Source organism: Artemia sp. Qi Xiang Cuo, chromosome 14 (genome assembly GCF_049724085.1).
Source record: "Artemia sp. Qi Xiang Cuo chromosome 14, ASM4972408v1, whole genome shotgun sequence".
Classification (NCBI taxonomy): Eukaryota; Metazoa; Arthropoda; class Branchiopoda; order Anostraca; family Artemiidae; genus Artemia; species Artemia sp. Qi Xiang Cuo.
In genome coordinates, this window is record NC_142807.1 from 48751082 (window position 1) to 48763213 (window position 12132).

Consider the following 12132-nt stretch of genomic DNA (forward strand, 5'->3'; position numbering starts at 1 on the left):
CTGTTAAAACCTCTTTCTAAGGTTTATAATAAAGCTAGAAACGTTATTAAGGAAACTAATCATTCAGGAGTTATCCCATTTCTTGATCTAGAGTCACTGTATATTATTTACTGTGTATGTTTTACTTTTTCTCAGCTACATGGTGATCTCCCCCCATCCCCTAAGTGTTCCACCATCTTTTACCTCTGATCAGAATAATTATAATCTTCGCAGTACCAAAAATCATATTCAAGTTCCTTTTACTCCTTGTGTAAGGGCAGATTTTAATCCTTTAATTGCGAGTCATATCGTGGGAAATAAGTTGCTCGAATCAGCTCGAAAGCGCCACTCATTCGGTTTGTTCAAAAAAAAATTTTAAAAATTCTTTGACTTCTTAGAAGTTATTTTATCTCTTTTTTAATATACATTTACTATTAATATATTAGAGTCTATTTAAACTACTTAATTGATTTAGTCTGAAAGAGGATTTACAACTAATTTGAAGTAGATTAACGCCCAAAAATGGCACGAATATTCCATGAATGCCCTACGAAACGCACACCACAGTTTACTTAGTTTCTGTATTGGGTCCGATGATTTTTATTTTGGACCATACTGCAGTCACTTCCCTCTTAATCACAGAAATAAGGCCTTAGTAGTTTGAAGACCAACAATAATAAAAATATTTTCAATATGGCTACAGCTTCCTTGGCACCACCATTGGGTCCGGTTATTTTATTTTGGATCATACTGCAGTCACTTCCCTCTTAATCACATAAATAAGGCCTTAGTAATTTGAAGACCAACAATTATAAAAATATTTTCAATATGGCTACAGCTTCCTTGGCTCCACCATTGGGTCCGGTTATTTTTATTTTGGACTATTTTGCAAGCACTTCCCTTTTTTTACACTTTTTTCACGGTTCTCACTTTTCTTTTTCTTTTTTTTTTGTTACATTGTTTTTCCTAACTTTTTTTGGAATAATTGGCATTTAGTATTTAGGCTTTCTATTCTTCATTATTCTGAAAAACTGCAAATATAGCTTGATCGAATCAAAAGCGTCAAAGAAAGTTTCATAGAAATAGGAAAACAAATCCATGTTTTTTCCACCCTTTTCATAATTTGTTAAGATTTATTACTTTCATTATTGTAATCTACATGCAATGTTACAATGGCAAACATTTTGGTTGAAAAAACTATTTGTGACATTATTTTAATGTTTTGCCAGGCTATACCTCTATACTTTCTAAGAGAAAAGGAAAATTGAAAATCGGCTTGAATAAATGAGCAGTTCACTTGTCAAAACCGGTTGACTCAATACAAGGAATTACTGGTTTTGATTGTATTCAGCCAGTTTTTAAAACTGTAATCAAGCAATGGAGCTAATCAAATTTGCCTCTTTAAAATATATTTTAAGTTTTAAAAAGTTTTGGTTATAGTAGCAGTTGATAGTAAAGACACTTTAAAAGACACATTATAGTAAAAGAGAAAAGTAATTGAAAGGTGAAAATATGTTGAATTAAAAGATTCAACATGCTAAAATAATCATAGCAACTGCATAAATGAATTTGGTGACAGAAAATGCAATTATTTTATAATTAAATTTTTTTTTATTTCGTTATATTATCTTAACCATTTTGGAAATAGAAAACGAGCCTGCTGAGTGTAAATCTAGTGTTCCGGCATAAGAGTAAGAAAGTTAGAATTCAATAGTGGCAATTGGGGGGGGGGGGGGCTCGTCCCTCTTCCACTACCTAGATTTTGATAAATAATTTTGCTCGCTCTGCTCCCTTCCCCCTATGCATTTTTGTGCATTGGGGCTACTGACAGAACGAAGGGATGTGCCTCGTGACAGTAAAAATTAGGTAGTTTGAAATCTTACATAAAACACGTTTCTCGGACGCGTTGTAAGCCGTGTTTCTATTGTTTTCTAAGAAGAATATTGATATATTTAAGCCAATTTATATGAAAGGTGAAATTAGGACAATACTGGAAAAGACTATTGAATAATTAATGGGAAAACTTTGAGTCGATGAGCACATTCGGGATAGGACACTAAGGGGTGTGTTTCTTGAAGCAAAAGAATTTAGTTGGTGGAAACATAAATATTCCTTCAAAGTTGAGATTAAACTACTTTACTTTGATAGCCTTTCACGAAGGATAGCCCTGGCTCTTGGACCCTAGATAACTAGATTAATTCCTGGAACTGCTTGAGATACAGCTTTTTGTTTTGTGTAATAGTTTTCTATTTTTGGTGTGGCAATAATTCTGGAAAATGTATTATAGATAGGAATTTTTCTTCTTTTTTGTTATTTTTAAGGCATTCAAGCATAATAGAGAACTTGATAGTTGGGGTGTGCTTATAAATTTCTGATATCCATTAATATGAACAATTTTAAAGTGTCTTTATAATTGTTTATTGGTTTGAATTTTTTGGGCTTTCATTCTATTTTAATTTGGTTGGACTTGCGCACTGGTTTGTTAAACTGTTATGTGTTTCTTTTTTTTCTCGAAAAATATATTCTGTTACAAAGAAAAATGTATTTACACAAGAAGAAGAGAGGCATTTTTAAGATCTATTCTTAAGTACAAAACTTATTCAGGTTCGCCAATAAATTATTTGCGACAAATCTCTAGTTGTCAGGAAAGTGGGATATACTACTATTACTACTAACAACTTACTGCACCACCCAACTGTCTGAGGCAAACACAACTACGCATGCTCCTCCTCCATCCAAATTTATTTAAAGCCTCCGAAGAAGTTCCAATTTCCCTAAAATCCTTTCTTAACCTCCTCTTACCCAATTCGGAGACGACCTGCTATGGTAATTGAAAAGACTGAAATTTTATTTTGAACTCTCGTGCACTGTTTGCGTGGAGATAGAAAAACGGTGGTTAGGTTCTGTGAAATTTCGTCTTTAACCTGGAGTCGTGCTGAATTCTGAAATCGTGATCAAAGTTCTTTTCTAGATCAAATCAGAGTAAGGACTACGCTAAGCCCTTAAAATTACGACCATAATTTTAAAATGTAACGTGATTCTGGGCTAGCGGTCAGATCTGATGAAGAAATTTTGCAGAATATGGCCTGTATTGTTTTTTTTTTATCTATGATTGTCTATGAGAGCTTATTCAGTGGTTGACTTCCGAACTATAAATTCCAGCATAAATTTTAATACTTGATTCATAAAAAAATGGAAAAAGGAATATTAAAATGTTACATTATCTTGTTTATGACTTTCTAAATCTATTAAATAAAAAAAAACTTTTTCAACTGAAAGTAAGGAGTAACATTAAAACTTAAAACGAACAGAAATTATTATGTATATGAAGGGGTTGCTCCTCAACACCTCGCTCTTTACGCTAAAGGTTTTTAGTACTTAAAAAAAAAAAATCTTATTGTTCTAATTAAACGAACATAGTGTTTCAGGAGTTGTTCTTAAAGAATTGGGACAGAATTCAAACTTTAGCGTAAAGAGCAAGGTGACGAGGAGGAGAAACCCCCTCATATACGGAATAATTTCTGTTCGTTTTAAGTTTTAATGTTACTCCTTACTTTCAGTTGAAAAAATTTGTTTTTTAATTTAGTTTCTGATTATTTTTTTATAGTGCCAGGAAATCTTGCTACACCTCGATGGAACAACTCCGCCTCCCCACGGATTTATTTTCTGGACAATTGAATCCTGGTAAAAATTTACCCGGATAATTACCTTTAACATCTCCACGCCTTAAATAGAGTCAGCAAAGAGAAAGCAAGAAATAAGAAGAATTCCGTATAGGAATTCCGGCAGATTCCCCCAATGTAAAATTTCTCCTGAAAAATTCATTTCAGGGGAAGATTCCTCTGGAAATTTCCCTCTCCATGGAAAATCATCCCAGTGGAAAATCCCACCAGCAGGAAATTCGTCCCCTCTCCCACCCAAAAAATGTATGCATACTTCCCAATAACAAATACTATACGTAAACAATGGGCAAATTTCGTAATTTAAAGACCTTTCCCGGGGGGCTGTGGGGGTCATGATATCTTCAAAGCCATAGTTTGTCGGCCTTTCAACTATACTGAACAAAATAGCTATCTCAATTTTGTTCGGACGATTTCGAGAAAAAAAGGGGCGTGGGTGGGGGCCAAGTTGCCCTCCAATCTTTTTGATCACTTAAAGGGCACTAGAACTTTTAATCTTCGTTCGAATGAGCTCTCTCCCGATATTCTAGGACCACTGGGTCGATAAGATCCCTCCTGAAAAAAATAAAATAAACGCGCATCCGTGATCTTTCTTCTGGCAAAAATACAAATTTCCACATTTTTGCATATAGGAGCTTGAAACCTTTAAGGTAGAGTTCTCTGATACGCCGAATCTGATGGTGTGATTTCAATAAGATTCTATGACTTTTAGGGGGTCCTTACTTACAGTTCTTTACCATGAACTGTTGAATTACAACTATTATCAAAAATTTTGATATATTAAATGTTTAGCTCTTTATGACTCTTATATTTAACTCTTCTTTACTTAAACGGTGTTATAGCACCCCGTACATACAGTCCACTGCCCTCAGCGCTTCAATCAATATTGTGCCCACTGAAACTTAGGGCAATCGATCGATCGTATCAATTCGTTCCTAAGCCAAGAATTTTGGAAACAAGACAAATTTCCTTTGAATGCGTAAGCTAGGTTTTGACAAGAGTCGAGTTCTGCTTCGGCAGCGGGATTTAACATCACTGGTGAAAAAGCTAACGTTTAGCTCAAAAGCTGGCCTGCTTCCCTTTTGAACCATAATTAAAAATTTGTTTTTCTGGCCAGCAATTTGGTTTTATAGTACCAAGGACAGTGAAAATGAAATCTGACTGAATTGGTTAAGTGGAAACTCACTCAACTATACAGATATTTAAAAACCCGGAATCCAAGTTTTATTGCAAAGATCTCTGGTTGCAGTTATGTACCTTTTGGTAGTAGCGGGTGCCAAATTAAAAAAAAAAGTATGGGTGAAAATCAGCCAAAAATAAACAACTCCATGATATAGTATCTTAAGAAGGCATAGCTTTTCTCTGAAGGTACAGCTGTCTTTGGGAATCAACAAGTTGTAAATGTTTGAATTTTTGTGGACGAAAAGGGCAGTCAAATTTAATTAATTTTGCTTATTTATTTTCACGATTCACCGTGGCAACACTGGCGAAAATATGGCACAACGTTAAAAACTTAATAATTTTGAAACAATAAAAGATATATCTTAAAAGATTGTGGTTTTCATGTATGAATAGACTAAGGAGCAAAAATATTTTATTTTGAGGTCCTTGGTACTTTATAGTGAATAAAAGCTCCCTGTTTGTGTACAAGCAAAATGATACTAATGCTGTTCTTGTTTAGATAGGCAATTATAAAAGTCTTTCTTGTTTTCGAAAAACTTTCTAGGACAGTATCAGAGAACGTTTTTAACCAACCATTTTCAAAAGATGTTAATTTTCAAAATACGTTTCGTTTCTTCTTTGTTTCAAAATCTCTTGTGTTTCTACTTCTAGGCAAGGCCGTGCCCAGGATTTTTTTTTTGAGGGGGATTTACGCGAAGATTTTTTCGGAGGGAGGGGGGGTTTACACAAAAAAAAACTCAAGAAACGCATACAAAATTTGCTTATATCCATTTTTTTACGTTTTTACGAGTCAAACAAACATTTCGGGGGGAAGGGGGTTCAACCCCCCCTCTGGGTACGGCCTGGCTTCTAGGCAGTAGGAATTTTTAAGTAGAAATCAACATACGAAAAAGAGGAGGAGGAAAAAAGGCCAGGAATGGTCTGCTTTTGCCCTGCCTTTGTGATTCAAGGATTTCCTTCAGGAAATTTAGAATACAAAACTGATACCCTCATCAAAAGTTGGATCATAATCCCAATTTGACAATAACAATCCATAGACTATAGCCTGGGGCTTATCTAGCCTAGGCATTGCCTTACACTGATATTTTGCGTGGCTTTTTACCTCTGCTTTTTAGGAGAAAAGCTGAAGCAGCACTATTAAATTCTTTTGAGACTAGAAAATTGTAGTGGTTAATGCTAGTTAGTAGTATTAAGGATTGCAAATTAACCAGTTACTACAATAAACAGATGGTTTAGCACGTTACTGTTACCTATGGGCCACTATTTCACGTTCACCGTCTTACTGGTGGTTTTACAATCAGTCTTTGATAAACTACCGTCGGTCATTTGATTTTGAAACAAAGAAAAGCAAAGCACTATTTAAAATTTATTTTAAAATAGCGCGTAAATAAATGGGCCTTAAGCATTGTCTTCGAATTTTTTCCATGCAAAGTCAGCCATTCCAAATCAAATCGGGTACCCAATTTTCCGTAACCATTTTGACGGATGTCAACTTCCTTAGAAGAAAAAAAAAACATTTTCTCATCCGGACAACCTTCGAATTCGAATTTCACGATCTTCCTTTTAAGATTTCTACTTTTAAGATGGTCATTTTGTTGCTTTAAAGCAATGAGCAAAATTAAAAATTGCTATCATGTGAAAAAAATTAATTAAAACTTAAAAGGAAGAAAAAGAAAGTTTAATCCGAGCGTGGTAGGAAAGAAAACTTAATGGGAGAATTTAAAAGTTCTTCTCTAAAAGTGTACATGGCGATCCTTATAATTTTTCTCATTGATAAGTTGGTTGATTACTGGTCTTGCGACACAAATTGTAATACTAAAAAAAATTTAAAAATTTTACTAAATACTAAAAAAAGACTAAAAAAAGAAAAAAAAAGTAATACTAAAAATTTTATTTACAACTGGGAAATACGACAAGAATTTACTTAGGAATGGTAATTTCGAAATACATTAATGAGTAAACTTGCATTTGCTTCCATAGCGGCATCGCCTTCCGTAACTACAAGGTTTCCGAGAAAATGAGTTATTTCTCTTCTTATCTTTTTCAACCAAATCATTCGAAATCCAAACTATGGGTGTCCATTTTTTCTTATTTTCTGGCCCATTTGCAGCATCTTTAGTATCTAATTCAAGCTTCCGCTTCACCGGATAATTTTGTTTTATGTCCAATTCCTGTATCGCTTTATCTGGCAATGGTGTTATTAGGTTAGTTGAAGGCACAAATTTAGGTGTCCAGTTTTTCCTATTTTCTGGCCTATTTACAGCATCTTTACTATCTAATTCAAGCTTGCGTTTCACGGGATAATTTTGATTTTTGTCCAATTCCTGTATCGCTTTATCTGGCAACGGTGTTAATAAGTTACTTGATGGCACGAATTTGTTTCTATCTAAGTAATCTAAACATCTAGATTTTATATCTGATTGGTCATCTGAAACCGAAACCAGCGATTTCTTTTTTGTCGGTACAGATTTGACTTGCTTAATCAATTCAACATTTTCTTTCAAGACGCAGCGTTTTTCTTGCTCCTTATAATTTGAATTGAATGACGATTTAACTGGTGACAAAAAATCTTTGATACTCGTGGTACAATCTTCAGGATTAACCGAACTTATGGCCTGTTCTTTATTGGATTCTTCACTCAATATCTTTTCTAAGTTTCTTTTTTCTGGCTTCAATTCTTCAGGTAATTTCTGTTGTGAATGCTCAAATACATCTTCACCTAGCAATTTTTCAACGTTAACCAAATATACAAGGGTTTCATAAGAAATTAATTCCTCATCACCCGCCAGGAGGGCTAATTCATCAAATTCTTCAGAGATCATTCTAATTTGTATTAACTAACACTTGGTAGTTCACAATGAGACTGAATAGGTCATATATGGTTTTGTTCTTTATAAACGCGAAAAAGCCGGATGACGTCATATTTTTCTTTACTATGGAAGAGGAGTCTTAAGGTCATGCATTTTTCTATCAAAAAAGAGTATGACGTCATAACATTTTTCTATTGTCGAAAGAAAAATTGTGACGTCATTAACTAGAGTTTTTCCCAGTTTATTATCTTGTTATAACAGTCACTTTGATACTAAGAATTTCAAAATTTCTTTCGGAGGCAATAGTAATTTACGATATCATAATTTCTAAATTATTCTATATGATAAAAGAGCTAGTTTATTTTTTTAATGCGAATTTCATCTCTGCAAAGATATAAGCGTAAGAATTAGAATGGTCACCACGGCTCAAAAAGAAAAAAAGTAGCAAATACTAGTAGATTCTAATTCAGCGAGGCAACGTATCATTTTTAGCACATTTGTTATAGAATAGTTGAGGGAAATCTTTCAGTTTATTTTCTTTGCGCATTATTTTAAAATGCGTTTTGTTTCTTTTTTGTTTTAAATCAATTGTGTTTCTACTTCTAGGTGTTAAAAGAATTTATATCAAAATTCTTCTAAAAGAAATAATTTGTTTCCATTTAGCAGCCGTAACCAATGCTACTAAAGGATCGCCATGTGCATTTTTAGAAGATGAACTTTAAAATTTCCCACTAAAGGTTCTCTTTCCTACCACGCTCGGATTAAACATTCTTTTTCTTCCTTTTAAGTTTTAGTCAATTTTTTTTTTCACACGAAAGCAATTTTTAATTTTTCTCATTCCTTTAGAGCGAAAAACGGACCAAAAATCAATAGACATCTTTAAAGGAAGATTGTGAAATTAGAATTTGAACGTGGTTCGGATGAGAAAATGTCGGATGAAGAAATGTGTTTTTTTCTATTGGTTGAATATGCTAGTGTTGGAAATTATTGGCTTGATTTGGCTTAAATAGCATCATTTAGCATTTAGTCAACACTGCTGTCTGCTTGGATAGAATTGGATCAATCTTTTTATGTTTTCCCCTTAATTGTGCATGCTGTTGCTTTTTCACCTCTGATTCTTAAATTCTTCCAATTGTCCGGTATGAGTTACCTTTGTTTTACCTTCCAACAAGGGTTTGTATTCTATTTTTCATTTCTTTTTCTCTCCCTCGACCCTGCTATTTTCATCCTTCCTCTCCCCTTCTCTGTTTTTACCCTCCCACCTCTCTCTCTCTCTCGAGTATGTTTTTTGCACAAAATTATAGAATAAAACAAAATAATTTTTTAATAAAAGATATGCTGCCTTGGAAAACAATGTCAAGCTTTATTTTAGCTGAAGCAGCCCGCATTTTACTTTGAAGTACTGGATCACCAATGATAAGAGCAGCTTGACAAAGATCCTGTAAAGTCTCTACAAGTTGCTGTATCACTCTTACTATTGAGCCTTCTCGGACGTCAGTCAGTTCTATAATTTCACTAAATGGAACACCATCGTCCATTTGTAAACCACCTCGACTAGGCCAAATTGAAAATGATCAACATAGTCATCAACATCTTCTAGTAAACCATATCTTTTTTCAGCTTCACCAATTTCCCTCGCTACCTCTTGAATGCAAACTATAGCTTTTTCTTGAGAAGGAGTCAGGTTTGGTTTACACTCAGTTTTTTTTTTTTTTTTCTTTTTTTTTTTTTATCGAAAACCAGACATGAAAATAATTCTGCAATATCTTGTTGAGGTAAATCTGTCAAAATACTGCGGAATAATAACTCGTTCAGCATTAATTCTCGTTTTCCAATGCTGCATGCTACCTGCCCTTTCAGTTGAACTATGCTGTCTGATCTAATATAACCAAAAGATTTCAATACATTTAATTTTGCGACGTATTCCTGTCTTTTATCAAGACACTCGTCCGAAATGAGGTACTTTAACCGATCGTAATCTTCTCGCACTTGCATTTTGACAGAAGTAAAATTCAAATGCTCATCAAAAGACGAGCACAAGCAACACTGGAAATCGTCATACCTTGGCTTGAGTTTTTGTAGCCTCTGCCAACGCGACACTATGTCCAGGGTTCTCAGTTTTTAATATTCTACCAGGTTAAGCCTACTTAAATTGGGATATTTTGAGATCATTAACGAGGCATCAACTATTTTAATAAACGCAGAATTAGGAGAATCCTCCTTCAATCCTGGAATTTTTGTAACTTCCCAGTCACTCAATACGGCCTTGTAATCTGTTTTTAGGGTAAAGTCAGTGACATCTATAATTTCATCTAACTTCAAAGGTACAACGACACCGCTTCGAACATGTGGAACAAAATATGTATTCTCTTTTACAGCAACTACCATTTTTGACAGTAGGTTGTTTGAGCTGGATGCTTTATTCATGTTGCTAGAAGCAGATTTCGTTTGCTTGCTGCTTCCAGAGATGACTAAAGTCTTAAAAATGGGCTCTTTCGAGTGTATTGACATCAAGAAGATGGCCAAATGTTAAAACACATTCATCATCAACAACTGTTAAAAACGTCCAGGTGTCAATGCTTTACTCGCTTGGTGGTGAGTGAAAACATCATTATACACTTCGACTTTCACTTTGAGATACTGTCTAGCAGCCTTATAAAAGCTTTCAATATATGAACAAGTGTTACAGTCAAGTATTGGGAGGTTTTCAACTTGGTCCCTCTTTTGTTCCAACTTTCTTTCAAGCTCTTTGATTTTAGAACGGAAATGAAATTCCCCAAAGCTTAGTTTCATCATATCTTGAACTCTTAATTTGTTGGTCCTAAATAAATTCAATATCATCGAATAAGTCACACGAAACTGCGATTCTAATTTTTGAAGTTTTCCAAGCGTCATGTCTTGAAGACTTTTCAATTCCTGTACACTGTATTTACATAATATTATAACAGTGCCAGTAGAATCTAAACTTCGTCTTCCAGCGCGCCCAGCCATTTGCATATATTCAGCAGGTAACAATTTTCTTCGACCTTTGTCGTCATGTTTCATTATCTCGTCAAAAAGCAGCTTAACCTTCTCATCTTGGAAAAGCATTTCAACGACTTCTTTTAAAATTGGCAATATTCCACTGTGGTGGACACCGATTCCTTGCTTTAACAGGCTGAACATTCGGATAACTTCTGGAAAGTCTTTATCACAGCCTTTTACTTTGTCCATGGATTTGTGCAAGAACTGAGCAATACCACCTTTTTCTTCTGACGTTGTTAAGTCAACACAACTCAACATTTCTGCATTTGAACCACATTTACTCCTTGAAAAAGTAAAAGAAATTACAGGAAGCTTATCTTCAGAACTAAGATAATCAATTACTCCAATCCAAAGTTTTTCTTGTTGTTGTGGGCCCCATGTTAGAGTATGAGGGGCAATAGCTATGACCTTTTTACCGTTATTGCCTTCTTTTTCATTGCATCTTTGATCATGACTTCGCATACCTCCTCCAAGAGCCCCTTTTCCAGTGTTTTTTCTGTTGAGCAGCAACTTTCTCTTTCGGCTTCTTTAATTCTACAGCATCTAAATAGCCTTTATGCAGCAGAGTTCCCTCATCTCCAAAAAAAAGGAATTTATGCTCCTGTGATTTCATAGACTGACCTGTATATAAATAATGTTCCAAAGGTACAGGTCTCTTTGGTGTACTTATAACATACATCTTTCTTTTCTTCGTCATGCCAACCCATGACGCGAATTCCAAATTGTTGGGAACAGTAGCACTCAGCATAATGATTCCTACATGACCTGGCAAAAGAATTAAAACTTCTTCGTATATGACACCACGTTCAGAATCATTCATGTAATGAACTCCATCAAATAAGACCCATGCTAGGTCTTGAATTTAACCTAATCCATTATACAACATGGATCTTAAAATCTCGGTCGTCATTACAACACAACTTGCCTTTGGATTGATCTGGACATCTCCTGTTATAATTCTAGCGTCTTGAAAAGTACTTCTAAAGTCTCTAAATTTCTGGTTGGATAAGGCTTTAATAGGGGAAGTGTAAATTGTCCACCTTGTACCTCTGAGATAGTGCAATAGCATACTCTCCAACTACTGTTTTCCCTGCAGATGTATGTGCAGCGATAGAAACACTTTCGCCTTTCTCCAATTTAATAATAGCATGTTTCTGAAAGCTGTCAAGTTCAAAATTCCAGGTAAAAGCAGGGATGGAGCCATACTGTCAAAATCGACAGTGCCTTTTTCTTCTAGCATTCGAAAAGAATACCACGAATTTCTCAAGGGGACAAAATTTCTCAAAAGGGGGAAGGCAATTTCAAAGCGAACAGTTACGATGATAATATATTGAAATCCGTTAAAAGAGACAATAGGTAGGTAGGATAAGGGGGAGGGATATGCAAGATCCTAGGTCTCAAAGTGAGGTTTTCATTTTCTTCCTTTTTCCCAGTGGGAAGGGGGAATCGTTCCCTCT

The 12132-nt window shown here is 34.8% G+C and overlaps 1 pseudogene; it reads right to left on the bottom strand.

Moving 5' to 3' along the window:
* Positions 1-8949: 8949 nt before the first annotated feature.
* LOC148944556 (superkiller complex protein 2 pseudogene) lies at positions 8950-11915 on the bottom strand (annotated as a pseudogene).
* Positions 11916-12132: the final 217 nt, after the last annotated feature.